We start from the raw sequence: 22,450 nt of genomic DNA, 5'->3' as shown, positions 1-22,450 counted from the left end.
TCCACTACAAATAGGAAAAAGAGGCTACAATTTGCACAAGCTCACCAAAATTGGACTGTTGAAGACTGGAAAAATGTTGCCTGGTCTGATGAGTCTCGATTTCTGTTGAGTCATTCAAATGGTAGAGTCCGAATTTGGCGTAAACAGAATGAGAACATGTATCCATCATGCCTTGTTACCACTGGTGGTGGTGGTGTAATGGTGTGGGGGATGTTCTCTGGGCAACTTTAGGCCCCTTAGTGCCAATTGGCCATCGTTTAAATGCAACGGGCTACCTGAGCATTGTTTCTGACCATGTCCGTCCCTTCATGACCACCATGTACCCATCCCCTGATGGCTACTTCCAGCAGGATAATGCACCATGTCACAAAGCTTGAATCATTTCAAATTGGTTTCTTGAACATGACAATGCGTTCACTGTACTAAAATGGCCCCCACAGTCACCAGATCTCAACCCAATAGAGCATCTTTGGGATGTGGTGGAACGGGAGCTTCGTGCCCTGGATGTGCATCCCTCAAATCTCCATCAACTGCAAGATGCTATCCTATCAATATGGGCCAACATTTCTAAAGAATGCTATCAGCACCTTGTTGAATCAATGCCATGTAGAATTTAGGGGGTCCAACACTGTATTAGTATGGTGTTCCTAATAATTCTTTAGGTGAGTGTATACTAATATAATACTGCCTCCTATGTAAAAGAATATAACTACTATAATACTGCCTCCTATGTACAACAATATAACTACTATAATACTGCCTCCCTATGTACAAGAATATAACTACTATAATACTGCCCACTATTTACAAGAATATAACTACTATAATACTGCCCCTATGTACAAGAATATGACTACTATCGGTTAGCAAACCACTGCTGGATATTAGGCAATGCACAGCGGACACTACTTGGTTTGAGAAGTTGATGCACCTGGAGTTCCCCCCCCCCCCCCCCCCCCAGTAAATAATCTCCAAGCTGTATCTAGCACTTAGTGTCCAAACCCCTGTAGGGATCCCACACTATTTGAAAACTTGGGCTACTGAGCTTGACTTAGAATTTTCGGAAACAGACATATTGCGCATCCATGCACATTCCCATGGATTCTCGAGGTGTGTGAAGGTGCAAGAGCACTCATACAAGATGCTTACTCAGTGGTATCAGACCCCTAAACAGTTGTTATCTAAAGGTCTTAGCAAGTCTGACCTGTGTTGGAGGTGTAAGGAGGCGATTGGATCGCAAACCCACATATTTTGGTCCTGCCCAAGACTCCGCCCGTATTGGGACGGAGTGTCAGCCATAATAGATAAGGTAATGAATACTCATATTTAGCTGTCACCCGAACTGGTGCTTCTCTGGCTCCCCACGCCGGCCTTGTTCCCGTCTAAAATGAACTTACCTACGCATTTGATACAAGCAGCGAGGCTACTAATACCACAGAAGTGGCTTAGTGAAGATGCGCCTACACTTCCGCATTGGGAGATGAAAGTAGATCAGATATGCAGAATGGAAAAGCTGGCCGGCTGGGAATCCAGACAGCACGAGAAATATTAAAAAATCTGGGCCCCATGACTGACATTCAGAAACCGGCATGTGGACTCTTCGGGCCACATAGATGTTTGTGTTGCAAACTAAGCAGTTATCCTCTTCTAGACTCATCCCAAAGCCACTAGGATTTAGTACCGCCTGGTAGAGCTTTCCTACTGTAGTATTTGCATGTGAAGCAATTGAGACGTGCGTGTGCAGGAGGGCCTCCTTCACGAGGCCTATTTACCCCATCCTTCCCCCAACCCAAGTTGCAGGACTGCGGTCCCCCCCCCCCCTCCCTACCCTTGACCTGGTCCTGGCCTTGGCCTTCTCCTTACCTATACTGATTCTGGATGTACCTGCCTGGCCATTCTGGGGAAAGGTAAACACTTTGCAGCAATATCTGACCTGTATATATCTGAATAAAGTTTCTGCCTTCTTTGCACAACATGCTCTTACGGTCATGGCGCTTTACAAGTCCTAGATTGATTGTACAGGGAAGCTGTATAGTGATTCACATGTTGTGTATTATTGCTGTAAAACCACGTGTATAATGTGACATGCTTATGTGTGATACCTGTACCTGCATGTTTTTTCATTCTTTGTGTACGCCTCTCCGGGGCTTGTCGAAGTATTGGCTGTGCAAGTATGGTAAGGGGTTGGATCCTTCACCTAATGTTGATGTCATTATTCAATAAAAAGAAATTTGACAAGAATATGACTACTATAATACTGCCCCCTATGTACAAGAATATAACTACTATAATACTGCTCCCTATGTACAAGAATATAACTACTATAATACTGCCTCCTATGTACAAGAATATGACTACAATAATACTGCTCCCTATGTACAAGAATATAACTACTATAATACTGCCTCCTATGTACAAGAATATAACTACTATAATACTGCCTCCTATGTACAAGAATATGACTACAATAATACTGCTCCCTATGTACAAGAATATAACTACTATAATACTGCCTCCTATGTACAAGAATATAACTACTATAATACTGCCTCCTATGTACAAGAATATAACTACTATAATACTGCCTCCTATGTACAAGAATATAACTACTATAATACTGCCTCCTATGTACAAGAATATAACTACTATAATACTGCCCACTATTTACAAGAATATAACTACTATAGTACATTGCATGTAGAAGAATGTTTTATTCATGTATCAGTATAGTAATACCTGAGAATAGTAAATTTCCAATATCCATGTAAAACAAGAATAAGGCCTCAAAGTTAGGCTAGGGCTACACAGTGACAAGAATTATAGGCCAGAAATATTGCAACATTGTATCTAATGATTGTCAATAGGTATATGTTGTTACCCTCAATTTAACAAATGTCTTTGGTCACACAACTTGTCCGAGACTTGCTCTTGTGCGACACACAAAACCGTATAGCCCGAGTCTAAATGAAATTATATTTTTCAGTGCAGTTGAACTTTAAATTCTTGCACTTTACATTTTGTTCTTAGAACAAATATTTATGTGCTGTTCTGCATATAGAATCCTTGAATCTTGAACTGATTTGCCAAATTGCTTCTTAAGTTAACGATCAGGAATATTTCACCAAGATTAATTGGGTAGTAGTGTCCTATGGCAAGGCTGTTCTGTCAACAGCATCAAATTGAGATATTTGAGCAGACAGACATTGATCTGAGAGTCAGCACCGTCACTGGTTAAATATGGGTCATTTTAGGCAATTCCCAAACTTTCAAATATCCACCTAATGAAAAATCAAGGTTGGGTAATTTAAGCCAATAAAATGTGTAGTATATCAGGAAAACTCAGATAGCTAATCTATACCTGTCGTCTAAAATTAATTACAATGGTTGTATACCAGTTTGTAGCGAGCGTCTATGCGAGGACAGATATAAAACTTTTATTTTCTGGTTTAGCTTTACACTCTTCACACGCCAAGAACGGTACTGAGTCTCCTAAAGTACAACTCTGGGCAGCTATGAAATGATCCCACCTGTTGTTCTCCATAGGAGGCAATATAAGACTGGTGTCACACACAGTGGCAGTTTTAGATGAGGTTTTTGAGTCCAAGCTATAAGTGGGTTTGAAGGTAATAGGACATAGGAGGCAGTATTATAGCAGTTATATTCTTGTACATACTGTACATACAGTAGGAGGCAGTATTATAGCAGTTAATTTCTTGTACATACAGTAGGAGGCAGTATTATAGTAGTTATATTGTGCATACTGTACATACAGTAGGAGGCAGTATTACAGTAGTTATATTCTTGTACATATGAGGCAGTATTATAGTAGTTATATTCTTGTACATACTGTACATACAGTATGAGGCAGTATTATAGTAGTTATATTCTTGTACATAGAAAGCAGTATTATAGTAGTTATATTCTTGTACATAGGAGTAGTATTATAGTAGTTATATTCTTGTACATAGGTGACAATATTATAGTAGTTATATTCTTGTACATAGGAGGCAGTATTATAGTAGTTATAGTCTTGTACATAGGGGGCAGTATTATAGTAGTTATATTCTTGTACATAGGAGTAGTATTATAGTAGTTATATTCTTGTACATAGGTGACAATATTATAGTAGTTATATTCTTGTACATAGGAGGCAGTATTATAGTAGTTATAGTCTTGTACATACTGTACATACAGTAGGAGGCAGTATTATAGTAGTTATATTCTTGTACATAGAAAGCAGTATTATAGTAGTTATATTCTTGTACATAGGAGTAGTATTATAGTAGTTATATTATTGTACATAGGAGGCAGTATTATAGTAGTTATAGTCTTGTACATACTGTACATACAGTAAGAGGCAGTATAACAGTAATATTCTTGTACATAGGAGGCAGTTTTGTATTTATTTTCTGTATTTATAAGTTATATTCTTGTACTGTATATATGGAGCAGTATTTTAGTGGCAATATTCTTGTACACAGGGGTCAGTATTATCATAGTTCTATTCTTGTAAATACTGTCTGGAGCAGTATTACGATAGTTATGTTTTTGATACAACCATCGGTATGAGCCATGCAATGTACAATCACAGCCTGTAACAGCTGTACTGACTGCAAAATTCCAATCATATCAGTCTCCCAGTACAAATGTCAAAAATACAGCTCCACATCTTATTGCGATGGCAAACAATTAAAATCGCTCCTTTCTGTTTGTCACCATTACCATTCTTCCGCAGAGTCTTTATACAGCAGCATTTGTGAGCGATTCCAATGGAGCATGAAGAACGTGTCTTCATGTAAATTTTGATTAATATATACCTTATGAATTAAACGTAATGAAACAATCAATTCCAGCCACCAGAACAATGACCCATTACCAATGCTACGTGTGCGTATTGTACCTTGCATTATATATTGGAGCACTTGGGGAGTTAGCGCCGACTCCTTATCCCTCCACATAATGGCAATCTGAGTCATGGTGCTCTGGCGCCCAGTGTGTGTTCTCCATCACAACTGATTAGGGAGAGTTATTAAATCATTTATAATAATAAAAGTTAATAAGCTCTCTCTCTTCTTCAGTTTTGGAGTGTGGCGGATAACAAATACAAGCAATAACAGCCGTCCTCTAATTTGTTTTTCAGGTTCCATGTTTAGAAAGATTAAGTTTTTTCATTACATCACATTGTACAATAGTTCGCAGTTCTCCCATTTGATTTGTGTTTTTGCTGCATAAAGTAAATTTATTCCATATTGACTTTTAGGAGCTTAAAAAATGATTCAATCACAGGCTGTGAGAAAGCCGTCCATGTTTTAAATAAGGAAATATTGCTTTTCTGTGGTGGTTTATTATCATTTCTACCACAGTCCATTACATAGTGATACATCAACTTTTCTCAGATATATTACACCACTGTGTCTTTGTGCCAAGTACAGGAACTCGCCAGGCTGTGGAAATAGGGGTCAGTTCATGCAAGCAAACTATATCAAGTCTATGCACTTGTAAGTTCCACTTCCCTTTGTGTTAAGGGGGAAAAGGAATAGCTGCAGAGGAGATCTAAAGAGGGGGGTACATATTAGCAAAATCAAGACAATGCTCATCCTCCTGGTAAATGCCTCCAAGCAAAGCTCTATGTTTTTTCTTGGTCTTGGCTGAACTCTATGACTGGTGGTGGCATGTTGCTCAGGTCCCACAGCAATGGAGATCTTTCCACTGGAGGCAATGGGGGAAAGATGCTGATATGTACATCACCCAAGTGTTGATTGGGATGCAGACTGGCTTCAGATATCCAGATATGATTCATACTTGTAGGACTGTTCTGCAAAACAGACACATTTGTAGGAGAGGGACACTTTTAGGAGATAAACACAAGGTCATACATGGACTTACATGGGGCACCATACTAAAATTAAAATGGTACCTAATCTGGATAAGCCATTCCAAGCAAACTCTATGTATTTTTGTACATAATCTAGGCTGTCCTTACTCTCAAGATTGGGGGGTGTTTGCACAGTGTTTATAACACTGCAGATCCTGGGTGAGAAGGAAGGAGTTGTGTCCCTCCTAGTGTCCCCATAGCATTGCTGTCTATGGCAGGTATGCCATTGGTCTCACTTATCACTGATCATGTGTCACGAGGGTGTCAAGAACCACGCCTGACTCCGTTATACCCGGGGTCAGGAAGTCGCAGCTGTTGGCTGCGCGCTCTATGTAGAAAGATAGGGCTGTTTCTTTATGGTAGCTTTCTGGGTTTGCTTCGCAACCCTTTTTGGCTCACTCAGGGATCCGTAGCTCCTTCTCCTCAGCTGTTCCTTGTCCGGCACTCCCAATCTCCTTTATTCCCCTCTCCCACTTCTCTGGTTGCCAGATATAGAGCTTCCAGCCTGGACTTCTATACTGACCCACTGGAGCTGTGTTGCTGCGTTCTCTGGTTGTTGTTCCAGAACGTTACCCTCCGGATCCCTGTTGGACCTTTGTGGACTGCTGTGGTCGCCCACCTGGGTGTATGTGTTTGTCTGTATTGTCTGTCCTCTCCCTGGTGTTTTCCTTTTAGTGTCAGTGGTGCGGACTAGTGATCCCACCGGCCCGTTCACTACCTAGGGCTCATCTTAGGGAAAGCCAGGGTTTAGGCACGTGATCGGCGTACGGGTGAGGAACCCGTCTAGGGATGTCAGGGCAGTCAGGTGCCAGCCGCAAGGTGAGTCAGGGGTCACCACCTTTCCCTCTCCCTTGGGCAGGGACTTCCCTTTTCCCTCCCTTTGCGTGACGCCGGTCATTACACCTTGTTGACTAAAGATGGCAATAAACCATACTCCTTCAAATTCAGTAAATTTAGTAGAAGTACTAGTGACCATGGTGGTCTATGTTTATGAGTAGTGGTGTCAACATATCTGAAGTACTGCATGGTGAACAGGTTGTAAGACCCATGTATTAACCTCTCTCCCTCCTCACTTCAGTGCCATGATTGTATTGGGTACAGAAGTAGTAGTTGCATTCGGTCTTGGAATTTGATGGTCCCGAAAAACCTCTCTGCAACATATGAACCCCCGAAAAGACACATCTGAGGTGGGGGTTGGTACAGATTTTGTTATGGGACTCAGGAGCCTTTTAGCTATCTTTATTAAAATCGCCTTTAAAAAAAGCGCATTAGCACGTCGCAACCAACTGGCAGAGGATCTTGTCAAATATGTATAAAAGTTATTTTTAAAATTAATCCCAATTCCCTTTGGCATCACTAGTAGAAAATTGCTTAAGCGCTTAACTTGTACATGTTAATCCCTTTCCGTGACAGATGGACTGGTGTGTGACAATGGCTTAATGATTTCCATCTCTGAAGTCAGTAGTAACTGTGTCTCATAGAGTAACTTGGAGACAGCGATCAATAAATATGGCCTGGGGATTGTATCACAAGGGTTTGACAAGTTACTGTGATCCATTACCATGTCAGGCAGAGTATCATTAAATGTAGTGATATATTGTAATGTATTTCGAACATTGCCCTGTATAATGTCAGATTACACATGTCTGACAAGTGGTGGAGATTCAGCGTTGTCTGTTTCCAAGGGCAACCAGCAGAAATTTGAGGTCACATCTGCATTGGAGGCTCCGTTTGGAAAATCCATCAAGATTTCATCAAATAGACGGGACACAATAGTGCAGTATGCTGTACTCCTGAACGGAAACCCGATGGAACCCATAATAGTCAGTGGGATCTATCCAGCACCATTCTTCTCAGTTATCTAGCTTCTCCATTATTTTTGTTCCTGTGCTTCTAAAACAGAGCAGAAAAAAAATCTATCTTTTTTGCCTAATGGAGTATTCAATTTTCATGATTCTAAAAACATTGTAGTGTCGGTGCTGGGTAAGTACAGTTTCCTCTCTCATTCAAGTGAGCGGGACAAAAAGTTGTAATTACCTAACCCCCTAGATAATGAAAATGATGCAGTCTTGCACAAGCACTGTGGCTCCTTCAAACAGCTAATCGGCGGGGGTGCCAGGTATAAGGATCGGTCATCAATATCTGAACCCAAAAATATCCAAGAAACAGAAAGAAAGTCATTTATGATGCTGAAATACGCCTATATTAGGCGCAAAATCTGCAACTTCTCTTCACTCACGCCAAGTCTAAAAAAGTGGAAGTGGCGTGGGTGGGGAAGGGGACAGGCCGGAAGTTCAGTCTCATTTACCATTTTCTACACCTGGTTTAGGCATAGAAAATGGTCTAAATGTAAGACAGCTAGGAAGCTGTCTTACATCTAGAACTGGCGTTGGATGCGCCAAAGTTATGTACAGGCCTGCGTCCCTTCATAACTCCGGCAGATCCACCGCCAGATATAGAGGATATTAAGACCAGTGTGTAAAACGCCGGTCTTAATAAATGTGCCCCAAATTGTCTACAAACCTATACATTTTTTGTAGATTTTTTTTTTGTAAAATGTAAAACAAGCAAAATTAAAGAGTTTTTATAAGATTCTGATATTGATGACCTATCCTCAGGATCGGTAATAAGTATCAGACCGGCGGACTGCCAGGATGCCCGCCGATCAACGGTTTAAGGAGGCCATGGTGCTGCTCGCCTGCCGATCGACAGCTTAAGGAGGCCATGGTGCTGCTTACTAGTTATAGCTCAGCCCCATTCTTGACGTCATTGGCTAAGGCTAGTTTCACCAGAGGAACAGCCTGCTGCAGTTAAAGGGTATCTGTCATCAGAAAAATCGTTATGTAGCTGGCTGACATTAGCGATGTGCTGCCGCTGTCCTTCACTCACTGCGCCTGCGCCTAATACTAAAATGGACGGCGCAGGCGTGGAATTTGCGGGGCATAGAGGAGACCGAGGATGTCAATCACCTTTACAAGGGCGTGACAAACGGTGAGAGGACGGAGCCTCTAGGTGCTGCAGCAACGCCCCACTAGCATCTAGAGGCTCATTTGCGTATTATAAAAGTCATTATTTAGCGCGAACGGCGGCAGGCAGAGAGATATAAGTCATACAGTTATGTTCTGCTGACATTAGCACATCGCTAATGTTAGCCAGCTACATAACGATTTTTCTGGTGACAGAAACCCTTTCATCATATCTGGCATAGCGAGATAGCACCTGCACCACCGGAGCTCATTCACTATAATGCTGCTGGTTTTGTTTGGCCAAATCCCGGCACTAATGCCGGAAATAGGCCAGATCCCATTATAGTCAATGGGGCCGGATAGGATTAACTCGCCGATACAGCCTGCCAGAAGATTTTAACAATAGTGTGAAAGTAGGCCGCAGCAAACAACTGATCTGTGGGGATGCTGGGAGTCGGACCTCCACCGATCTGATATTGATGACCTGTCGTTAGGATGGGTCTTCAATTTCGAACCCCAGAAATGATTTGCTTACATGGTATACTATTAATGACCATTTTGTGGATCAATCATGAGCTAGCAATGTCTGCTCTTTCGGGCTGTGGAGTCAGAAAGCTAAATGACAACATATGGGAGATGTACAGTAATGGCGCCCATATTGCTCGTCAGCCAGCTTTCCCAGCATTAGATATATTAGGTACATATTAAGATGTATAGATCGTAGAGGGTAAAACTCTTTAACCACTTCACATCCGCCCATAGGATATAAACGTCCTATGGGTGGATGTTTATCTCTGAATGGACATTTTGGAACGTCCATTCAGAGATGTCAGCTGCACACTAATTGTGCAGCTGTCGAGCGTGGGGCCCGCTGTCAGTGACAGCAGGGCAACCTAGAGAGTAGGCAGGGACAATTCCCAAGTGTCCCTACCTTCTAAATTGCTGCATACACAGCACTCAGCGAGGGCTGTGCATACAGATCAGTGTCCCGGTGGTCATGTGACCGCCGGGGCCGGGAGAGTGCAGGAGCTGTCCGGTCTTTCACATCAGCCCTGCACTGAGGCTGTACAGCGTTGTATTCTGCTGTACAGCCTCTCTGGGGGCTGTATTTCCCCTGTAACTTTGGCTACTATGTCAGCCTCAGCTATAGGAGAAATCAATGGTGAAAAAAAAAATAAAGTGAAGGTAAATGTCTCCCAGAGGTCTTGTATGACCTTATGGGGGACACAAAGTGTAAAATAAAATACAAATTTTAAATAAAGCAATAAAGTGTTTAGAAAAAAATAATTAAAAAAAAAGGTTTCACAAGTAAAAAAAATAATAATATTCCCTAATTAAGTAATTAAAAAAAATCCTGCAAAAAATGAGCCCCTACATGAGAAAATCGCTCAAAAAATAAACCATAGTTCTCAGAACATTGAGACATTAAAGCATAATTTTTTTGTTTAAAAATGCTATTGTGTTAAAGTGAAATAAACAAAAAAGTATACATATTAGGTATCGCCACATCCGTAACAACTAGCTCTAAAAAATTTCACATGACATAACCCCTCAGGTGAACACCACATAAAGTGCAACTCCAAGCGATCAAAAAGGCGGATGCCCCCCAAAATAGTAGCAATCAAATAGTTTCCTTATCCTACAAACAATGAGATTCTAACTAAGACAATTGGTCGAAAAATAAAAAAGCTATGGCTCTCAGACTATGGAGACACTAAAACATCATTTTATTTTGTTTAAAAAATGCTATTATTCTGTAAAACTTAAATAAATAAGAAAAAGTATACATATTAAATATTGCCATGTCTGTAACGATCTGCTCTATAAAAATGTCACATGACCTAACCCCTCAGGTGAACGCTGTAAAAATAAATAAATAAAAACTGTGCTAAAACAACCAATTTTCTGGTCACCTTGCCCCATAAAATGAAATAATGAATGATCAAAAAATCATATGTACCCAAAAATTGTACCAATAAAAATGTCAATTCTTCCTGCAGGATTCCCTGCACAAGACAATCGGCAGAAAAATCAAAAAAATATGGCGTTCAGAAAATGGAGACACAAAAACATATTATTTTTTTCAAAACTGCTTTATTATGTAAAACCCAAACAAACAAAGAAAGTAGACATATTTGATATCATTGTGTCCGTAACTACTTGGTCTATAAAAATAGCACATGATCTACCCTGTCAGATGAATGTTGTAAAACATTTTAAATTATATGTGCCCCAAAATAGTACCAATAAAACTGTCACCTTATCCCCTAGTTTCCAAAATAGGGTCACTTTTTGGGAGTTTCTACCGTAAGGGTGCATCAGGGGGCTTCAAATGGGACATGGCATCTAAAAACCAGTTCAGGTAATTCTGCCTTCCAAAAACCATACAGAGCTCTTTTCTTCTGTGCCCTTCCATCAATTTACGAACATATGTGGGGTGCTTCTGTAAACCGGAGAATCAGGGTAATAAATATAGAGTTTTGTTTGGCTCTTAACCCTCGATGTATTAAAGAAAAAAATGGATTAAAATGGAAAATCTACCAAAAAAGTGAAATTTAAAAATGTCATCTCCATTTTCCTTTTTTTTCTTGTGGAACACCTAAAGGGTTAACAAAGTTTGTAAAATAAGTATTGAGTAACTTGAGGGGTGTTGTTTTTACAATAGGGTCATTTATGGGGGGTTTCCACTATGTAAGCCCCACAAAGTGACTTTAGACCTAAACTGGTCTTTAAAAAGTGGGTTTTCGAAAATTTTTAAGGATTGATTCTAAAATTCTAAGCCTTCTAACGTCCTAAAAAAATAAAATGACATTTCCAAAATGATGCAAACATAAAGTAGACTTATAGGGAATGTTAAGTCATAAATATTTTATGAGTTATCACTTTCTGTTTTAAAAGCAGAGAAATTGAAATGTTGAAAATTGCGCATTTTTCAAAATTTTTGGTAAATTTGGGATTATTTTATAAATAAAGGTGAAATACAGTACAGACCAAAAGTTTTGACACACCTTCTCATTCAAAGAGTTTTCTTTATTTTCATGACTATGAAAATTGTAGATTTACACTGAAGGCATCAAAACTATGAATTAACACATGTGGAATTATATACATAACAAAAAAGTGTGAAACAACTGAAAATATGTCATATTCTAGGTTCTTCAAAGTAGCCACCTTTTGCTTTGATTACTGCTTTGCACACTCTTGGCATTCTCTTGATGAGCTTCAAGAGGTGGTCACCTGAAATGGTTTTCACTTCACAGGTGTGCCCTGTCTGGTTTAATAAGTGGGATTTCTTGCCTTATAAATGGGGTTGGGACCATCAGTTGCGTTGTGGAGAAGTCAGGTGGATACACAGCTGATAGTCCTACTGAATAGACTGTTAGAATTTGTATTATGGCAAGAAAAAAGCAGCTGAGTAAAGAAAAACTAGTGGCCATCATTACTTTAAGAAATGAAGGTCAGTCAGTCTGAAAAATTGGGAAAACTTTGAAAGTGTCCCCAAGTGCAGTCACAAAAACCATCAAGCGCTACAAAGAAACTGACTCACATGCGGACCGCCCCAGGAAAGGAAGACCAAGAGTCACCTCTGCTGCGGAGGATAAGTTCATCCGAGTCACCAGCCTCAGAAATCACAGGTTAACAGCAGCTCAGATTAGAGACTAGGTCAATGCCACACAGAGTTCTAGCAGCAGACACATCTCTAGAACAACTGTTAAGAGGAGACTGTGTGAATCAGGCCTTCATGGTAGAATATTTGCTAGGAAACCACTGCTAAGGACAGGCAACAAGCAGAAGAGACTTGTTTGGACTAAAGAACACAAGGATCGGACATTAGACCAGTGGAAATCTGTGCTTTGGTCTGATGAGTCCAAATTTGAGATCTTTGGTTCCAACTACCGTGTCTTTGTGCGACTCAGAAAAGGTGAACGGATGGACTCTACATGCCTGGTTCCCACCGTGAAGCATGGAGGAGGAGGTGTGATGGTGTGGGAGTGCTTTGCTGGTGACACTGTTGGGGATTTATTCAAAACTGAAGGCATACTGAACCAACATGGCTACCACAGCATCTTGCAGCGGCATGCTATTCCATCCGGTTTGCGTTTAGTTGGACCATCATTTATTTTTCAACAGGACAATGACCCCAAACACACCTCCAGGCTGTGTAAGGGCTATTTGACCATGAAGGAGAGTGATGGGGTGCTGCGCCAGATGACCTGGCCTCCACAGTTACCGGACCTGAACCCAATCGAGATGGTTTGGGGTGAGCTGGACCGCAGAGTGAAGGCAAAAGGGCCAACAAGTGCTAAGCACTTCTGGGAACTCCTTCAAGACTGTTGGAAGACCATTTCAGGTGACTACCTCTTGAAGCTCATCAAAAGAATACCAAGAGTGTGCAAAGCAGTAATCAAAGCAAAAGGTGGCTACTTTGAAGAACCTAGAATATGACATATTTTCAGTTGTTTCACACTTTTTTGTTATGTATATAATTCCACATGTGTTAATTCATAGTTTTGATGCCTTCAGTGTGAATCTACAATTTTCATAGTCATGAAAATAAAGAAAACTCTTAGAATGAGAAGGTGTGTCCAAACTTTTTGTCTGTACTGTATATCGACTCAAGTTTACCACTGTCATGAAGTACAATGTGTTCAGAGAAAACAATCTCAGAATGGCTTGGATAAGTAAAAGCGTTCCAAAGTTATTACCACATAACGTGACTCATTTGCAAAATTAGGCTCTGTCAGGAAGGGGGAAATGGCCTGGATGTGAAGTGGTTAATGAAGTGCAGTATCTGTATGAGGAAAGTGTCACGTATCTTTCCAAGGTTACCCATGATGCCGCCGAGATGCTCTCATGGCGCTGTGTGCTCCGCATGGTAAAATATGTAATGTCTACACTAACTGCAGATAATTTATAGGGCACTGGACATGTTTAAATAAGCCAGTGCAGAGAGAGGCGTACATATATTGATTGGCTATTCTTAGTAGCATACATATTCAGTGGCACTTTATGCATTTTATATCTGGTGTGTGGAACCTAATGGAAGGAGAATCCCCTTGGCATTCAGAACATTGGCACATCATTACTGATGGAATTTATCATATAGTTACATCCATCTTTAAGCTTCTGGGTTGTCTGTGCCAGATGAGAATCAGTGAGGTGACTTTTAATATCATAATTATCATCATAGAACATTACAATATAGGCATATAATAGGAGTTGTAGGATGAGATCATGCACTTAGGACCATTGGTATTGCACCAGAAATATGTAAGTGGCATATATTAACAGAGAGGGTGCCCCATAGCAACAGTGAAAATGGACTCCCATTAAGGTTTTGCCACTCTAGACAGATATACATGTATATGCCTCCCCATCCATGACCATTGGCCAAATTCACATCCCCCTTATTTCTTCACAATGCAGTTCTTCTGGAGAGAGAAATTCTTCACAGGTACTGTAGCATTGGGACCGGGACCTGCCACAAGTAGAGAAGCAGACGATGGGAGTGGTAGTGGCTCTGGCTGTAATAATAATTCACAGTGGCAATCCTCACTCCGATGCTAGGGGTAGTAATTTCTTCCCTCAGGGCACACCTTGATGATGGGGCTCCTGTCTGATGGTAGCTGAGATGCCCTTGGTGTTGTGGGTTTCGTGTGGTGGCAAGGCAAGAGATGTAGGTGCTGTGGCTGGTGAATTGTGTTGGAGTCAGTAACCAGGTCAGATGTAGAAATCAGTCTCTGCTAAAGTGCAGCATGGGAGTTGTACTACATCCAACGGTATCAAACACAGTTGCAAAGAATTTACAGTGCAAATCTTCCCAGATAGCAATGTATGGATATAGGACAGGATGGGGACTGTAGTAATCCTTCCCTCTATCTCTTCAAAGTCTTTGTAGAATCTAAAGCTGGCAATATCATTCTTGTATAGCTGCCATAATTCCCAGTTGAGTGATACAGGTGGACCAGATCATGTCCAGGTGTGAAAGGTGTTTTAACAATGTCCCTTCAACTCTAGGAAAGTCTCCATCAGCCTCAAACCGCAAATACCTTACTGACTGACTCCAATGCTCAGCCATGCAGATTCTGGACCTAGTTCTTTCTTTTCTCTCTATTTTCTGGAGTTCTGTGAGGTAGAGATGGTTTTCTCTCTATAAATTTCTCAGAGATAGTGGTTCTCAGGAGTTAAGGCCCTGGAGTAAGCACATGTACGGTAGCTTCCTCACGCTTCTTCAGCTAAAACACTAGTGACTGAACTAGGGGTGGATCTAAATCCCACGCCTAATTTTCTACAGGGGCAGAGTCAGTATTTTTAACCCCAACTAATCCATACGGTGCTAATCAGTGTACTAACATATTAAATAACATTAAAATAACAGAGAAGAGTTTGCAAGTACCCTGTTCTGGGGTATTGAAGACCTGCCAGGGCTGGGCCTGCTTTCTTCAAGGACCAGTTGGTCTTCCTCCATGGTATGCTAGTAAAAATGATAAGGTTGGCAGCTGGTATTAGATTCCCAGTAGAGCAGACAGACACCCTGTGCCTATAGGAAATTCCAGCCCTGCTGTGCACTGGGTATAACTAGACCAGGTCTAATGTGATTATTTCTCCCTTTTCCAGTGCCTGATATGTGTGTATAGGAGGAAATGTCCTAAACATATTTTCTGTCCTACTACCACATGCTAAAAACCGTGTTTTCCTGACTATAGATATTAACGGCCTATCCTCAGGATAGGTCATCGTTATCAGAATGCTGGGGGTCTGACACATGGAACTCAGTGTATGGAGCAGAAGCAGAAGGCTCCGTAAACTGTGTAGTTTCCAGCACCGGCATTCTGAAGCTCAGCTCCCATTTACTGCCGTGCAGTCGCTCAGCATAGGCATCACACATCGGACGGAGCTGTCTTCCTCCAGCTTTGTGCACCACATACCATAGCTTTAACAGTCCAGAACATCTGATCGGTGGGGGCTGGATGTCAGTCCCTCACCCATCTGATATTTGGACCTATCCTGAGGATAGGCAATAAATATCTGTAACCCAGAGAACCCCTTTAAACATTACTGTAAAGTACAGTCGTGGCCAAAAGTTTTGAGAATGACACAAATATTAGTTTTCACAAAGTTTGCTGCAAAACTGCTTTTAGATCTTTATTTCAGTTGTTTCTGTGATGTAGTGAAATATAATTACACGCACTTCATACGTTTCAAAGACTTTTATCGACAATTACATGACATTTATGCAAAGAGTCAGTATTTGTAGTGTTGGCCCTTCTTTTTCAGGGCCTCTGCAATTCGACTGGGCATGCTCTCAATCAACTTCTGGGCCAATTCCTGATAGCAACCCATTCTTTCATAATCACTTCTTGGAGTTTGTCAGAATTAGTGGGTTTTTGTTTGTCCACCCGCCTCTTGAGGATTGACCACAAGTTCTCAATGGGATTAAGATCTGGGGAGTTTCCAGGCCATGGACCCAAAATTTCAATGTTTTGGTCCCTGAGCCACTTAGTTATCACTTTTGCCTTATGGCACGTGCTGGAAAATGCATTGTTCTTTACCAAACTGTTGTTGGATAGTTGGAAGAAGTTGCTGTTGGAGGGTGTTTTGGTACCATTCTTTATTCATGGCTGTGTTTTTGGGCAAAATTGTGAGTGAGCCCACTCCCTTGGAATAGAAGCAACCCCACACATAAATGGTCTCGGGATGCTTTACTGTTGGCATGACACAGGACTGATGGTAGCGCTCACCTTTTCTTCTCCGGACAAGCCTTTTTCCTGATGCCCCAAACAATCGGAAAGAGGCTTCATCGGAGAATATGACTTTGCCCCAGTCCTCAGCAGTCCATTCACCATATTTTCAGCAGAAGATCAATCTGTCCCTGATGTTTTTTTTGGAGAGAAGTGGCTTCTTTGCTGCCCTTCTTGACACCAGGCCATCTTCCAAAAGTCTTCACCTCACTGTGCGTGCAGATGCGCTCACACCTGCCTGCTGCCATTCCTGAACAAGCTCTGCACTGGTGGCACTCCGATCCCGCAGCTAAATCCTCTTTAGGAGACGATCCTGGCGCTTGCTGGACTTTCTTGGACGCCCTGAAGCCTTCTTAACAAGAATTGAACCTCTTTCCTTGAAGTTCTTGATGATCCTATAAATTGTTGATTGAGGTGCAATCTTAGTAGCCACAATATCCTTGCCTGTGAAGCCATTTTTATGCAACGCAATGATGGCTGCACGCGTTTCTTTGCAGGTCATCATGGTTAACAATGGAAGAACAATGATTTCAAGCATCACCCTCCTTTTAACAGGTCAAGTCTGCCATTTTAACCTAATCAGCCTGACATAATGATCTCCAGCCTTGTGCTCGTCAACATTCTCACCTGAGTTAACAAGACGATTACTGAAATGATCTCAGCAGGTCCTTTAATGGCAGCAATGAAATGCAGTGGAAAGTTTTTTTGGGGATTAAGTTAATTTTCATGGCAAAGAAGGACTATGCAATTCATCTGATCACTCTTCATAACATTCTGGAGTATATGCAAACTGCTATTATAAAAACTTAAGCAGCAACTTTTCCAATTTCCAATATTTATGTAATTCTCAAAACCTTTGGCCACGACTGTACTATCTACCACAAAAGATCACAAAAAAATATTTTAAATTTTCCATTATTGACCCACATCCATTCCTTGCGATGATCTATTGAACCAAATGTGTCCATCATGTCCTGCTAAATAACAAAAATCATATCAGTGCAATCAGAGCTTCTCAGCCCCTGGAAGGAAACCATTTCCAAGTTAAATATCTCCTAGTAATTAGAGGTGTAGCTATCAGAGGGTTCCAAGGAGGCACTTACACCAGGCCCTGATGCCTAAAGGACCCATAAAAAGACACCAGTATTACATATACATGGTAGGTGGAGCCCGCTTACAGATTTTGCACTAGGTCCTGGCTTCATAATATTTTCAATGCTTTTCAGAAGATCCTTACACTGAGCTGTATAGACCAAAAGGTGAGAGTGAGGAAAGGCTATATTTAATACCTAACATATGCTATGAAGATAAGATACAGGAGTTATGTAGCCACGGTTGACCAGAGTAAACTAATTAAACTTTCCAGCTTAAAAGTTAACCATTTCCTTGCCCTAGGCCTCATTCACATTAATGTTTTTCACTGATGAAAATGCAGATAGAAAATCATAAGGAGATATTCCACCAAACAGTCTGTGACACTTAGAAACATGACATTTTGGGCTGGTCAGAGATACACTGATCTGCTTAGGAAGATCCATCAAATATCATTGTCATCTCGCATATATCAAGGTGAGAAAAACAGAACTGGATCGCACATCCACAATGCTATGCTTAGCTCTAATTAAACTCGCTTCTCAGTGCAATATAAAGGTGTACAGCCCCTATACTACATGCTGTACCAGAGGCATTAGTGTACATTTTGATCAAAAGGCAGAAGCCCACTCACCACGCCAAGGTTGCCTCTGAGTGGGACCTACTCTAACAAAAAGGCACAGCATAATGCAGTGACAAAGCGGCACTGCTCTAGTAGGCGGCAGGACCCAGTAGTCAAACAGCAACCAGCTGACAATGCCACCCATGGCCCTGGGTCCCACCAACCCACCAGCACAGAGCAACAGAAAAAAAAAGGCCACCACGCAGTTCTACACCATGTGAACAGTTGTCTAACACAACATGTCCATTGCTATCAGGAACTGCAGGTCAATTACCACTTATATGCAGACTTTTGTAAAATTTGATCTAATTAGATCTAATTAAACTTGCTTCTCAGCGCAATATTAAAGTATACAGCCCCCTATACTGCATGCTGTCTGCCACCTACTAGGGCAGTGCCGCTTTGTCACCGCATTGTGCTGCGCCTTTTTGTCAGAGTAGGTCCCACTCAAAGAGGCAACCTTGGCGTGGTGAGTGGGCTTATGCCTTTTGATCAAAATGTACACTAATGCCTCTTGTACAGCATGTAGTATAAGGGGCTGTACACCTTTATATTGCGCCGAGAAGCGAATTTAATTAGATCTAAGCATAGCATTCTGGATGTGCGATCCAGTTCTGTTTTTTTCCCCTTGATATATCATTGTCATCTCCTTTCTAATGTACCACAAACATATACTGTAGAAGACGCTTTAGAAGACGCACCTAATGATAAGACGCACCCCGAGTTTTAGAGGAGTAAAAAATATTTTTTATCAGACTGATATCAGATCCTCAAATCAGACCCTCATAAATATCAGGACCAGTGATGACCAGTTCGCAGTGTTCGCCGACGAACACATGCGATCTGCCATCTTTATTCCCAAGCCCGGCAATGCAGAGGTAAGTCCTTACCTGTGCCTGCGCAGCAAGCCGCTCTGAAACATATTGCCGGACTTGGGAATAAAGATGGCAGATCGCATGTGTTCGTCGGCGAACACTGCGAACTGGCCATCACTGGTCAGGACATCAGATCAGACCCCCATATCAGGTCACCACATCAGACCTCCATATCAGACCTTAGATCAGCCCTCCATATCAGACCCCATCAGACCTCAGTTCAGTCCTCAATGATAGAACACCATCAGCCCTCAATGTCAGACCCACATCACACCTCAGATCATCCCTCAATGTCAGACCCCCATCAAACCTTATATCAGCACTTTATTTCAGACCTTAGATCTGCCCTCAATGTCAGACCCCCCAATCAGAGTTCCTCGCTCGCAGCGCTTCACTTCCAGACAGAACTTTATCCGTGTGCCTAAAATTTGGTCCATGCGCCAAAAAAAAGTGTCCCTGCACCCAAAAAAACTGTCTAGTGTATGTTTCGTTTTACTCCAAAAAGGTGCCAAAATTTTGGCCCATTTTGGTGCACGGAGGCCTATTTAGGCCACGACCCTTTTCATTGAAGCCATGTTCCTTTGTCAGACGAGGCGCAAAATGTATGTAAAAGTGTGTAAAACATTTGGTAAATGGCAAGCAAAGCTTACACTTGCATTTTCAATAGTAAATCTGGCCCATTGTATCAACCCAGGTAGCCGTGCGTGCATCAGAGGCAAGATAAAATGCTGCATATTAATGTCCACCATGTTTATTTTGCTTTAAGTCCTAAAATTGTCATCAATATTTTGTAATAAATTCTCAGTTTTTCACTTGAAAGTGGAGTTACACTTTAAAAGTCAAATGCATTTCATTGAGCCAAAGCAACCAGATAAGTCTGCTATCCCTGACGCCTGCATTACTATTATCAGTCCAGTGTTCTAAATATACCTGAGCTCCAAATTCTTGTGAGCCGTTCACGATTCCTGCGTCACTATCACTTACATAGTTTCCAGATGATTATAGGCGCGAGTTGCCCGTCGGTTTTCAGTTGGTCCTGTGTCCATGTGTCACTCTATGAAAGCAGTATAAATAGATGGCTACATAAGGAACTAATTATACCCACTAGACTGAGCCCTCAAACACAATATATAGTGTATGTGATCTTTCAATGTACTCAGAGAGGGGTCTGTGCTTCAATTTGGGCGATTACTTCTTTTTATTTTTCGACAGAAACTAAAGCTGGCCATAGACATTAGAGTTTATGAGCATGCCAGCTGTCAGTGGTGGTCCCTGATGTTACCCCAACACCTACTGAAGCAACTAGCAGGTTGGGTTTAACTTGACTAATCCTTTTGTTTCTCCTCCCAAGAAAGAACTTCTGGTGCTGCTTATCCACCTTCTCCCCAATAACTGATGTCCTCATGGTTAACAGTACATGACTAATAATCTAACACCACTTCTTGAAGGCCCAATCCATGTATTGTACAGGGTATAAAGCCAGGGGCGGACTGGGAACTTAAAGTGGCCCATGGAAAAAAAAATAAAGTGGCCTCATGTTGTAGGCAGGTCCAAATTAACAGAAGGCAGGGCAACATGAGTAGGCGGGTCAACAATACCATAAGGCAAAATAGCATCTCAGCAGAACCAAATAACACAGTGTAGCACAATATACTGCCCCAAAAGCTGTCCCTCTGTGGTGGCCATCAAAAGCTACGTCTTCTGTCCTCCTCCTCCAGTTGTCTATGGAGAAGGGGGCTTAGGAGGTGAGGTGTGAGCCACAGCAGTTCACTTTAGGAGGGCATGTGTGGTCCCTGCCCGGGTACAAGAGTACCTGATTCTCACAGCATTAATTACTGTTGAGAGCTCATTATGTACCAGGTCAACGGCAGAGATGAGGACTTGGGTGGCCCCCTGGGGCATCAGCCGACCGGGAAATTTCCCTGTAAGGTCTATGGCCAATCCGCCCCTGTATAGGACTCATTGAGGTCAGCATAATCTGAATGTGTGAACAAGTGCCTTAGTCTCCCTTTAAAGAGGTTTTGTGGCTTGCACTTAAAAAAATATTGCAAGACTGTGGGGGTCTTGCTACTAGAAGCCTTAATTAGCTGTGTGTTATCGGCTACCCGTCCTGATAAAGAGGTTTTTCCACCATAGTACGTTACGGCATAGCACTAGGACCCCTTGGCGCTAGGACAAAGAGGATGCAGCATACACAATGCACAGCGCCCCCTTTGGATTATTTATCTGTGCTGCAGCACTCACGACCCAGTTCTCTGCACAGCACTTGTTTGGGAGTGGCAAATATAGCACAAAATCTGCTCCCATTAGAAGAGGAATGTAACCCCCCTTATATAATTCTTATGGAGTGATATAAATGAAGGCTTCCACCATGGTTGCACAATTAAAAGAGGTTTCCTCCAGCCTGAGTCTCCTTCCTAACCACATCCGACAGCAGGCAGTAGTTGGAGGCTGGAAACAAGTGAGCGGAGGGAGAGCAGAAGCCAGTACTTCTTTGTGTTCAGTTCAGCACAGATGGGGAGGGGTAATCCTCACCCCTGCAGTGTGTGGGAAGCCCAGATAGCATTGCAGATCAACAACTGCTAGGTTGTAGCATTGTGTGTATATGCCAGCCGCAGGGCCCTGCTAGCGCACAAGTGGGCAATCAAATTGCATCCTGAATTTGCTGCATTGTAGCAATTACCAATAAACAATGCAGAGGAGGCATTATACCACGGATGATAATAATATAGATACAATATTAATGACTGAAGAGGTGCTGCAGCATCCAGTGACTGTAGTTTGACCCCAGGATTGTTGTGTTGTCTGTAATCCAGGCTTGTATGGATATTAATATTTAATCAGGGTTCTTAGTCCAGGTCTTGCAAGTGTCCAGCACTGAGCTAATGTACAAAGGGGTCTGTAGAAGAGGTGGGATGGGGGGGTCTCTGCTGTGACACCCCCTTCACTCTCCCTCTCTTGCTGCAGTTCTCTTCAGACCCTTAGTGCCTATTTCAGTCTCTCTGCCTGTTCTGGTGTGCTAACAGCACAGCTGCCTGCCTTGATTTGTCATAATGCAGAGAGGAGAGAAAAGGGGAGCTTGTTCTGCAGCATTGCAGGTACGGAGGCACCAAAAGGACAAAAGAAGCCTGCTTTCTCCAGCAATCCAAAGGGAGGCAGAAGGAGGCAGAGGCAGCCCCTCCTCACAGAGGCAGACAGTTGTCATCTGAGGGCAAACAAAGCAGAGGCGTTCTCAGTTCAGCACCACTCCAGTGGACAGCTCCAGGAGACCTGCATTC

Source organism: Bufo gargarizans, chromosome 2 (assembly GCF_014858855.1).
Source record: "Bufo gargarizans isolate SCDJY-AF-19 chromosome 2, ASM1485885v1, whole genome shotgun sequence".
Taxonomy (NCBI): domain Eukaryota; kingdom Metazoa; phylum Chordata; class Amphibia; order Anura; family Bufonidae; genus Bufo; species Bufo gargarizans.
Note: the sequence above shows the minus strand (reverse complement) of the source record.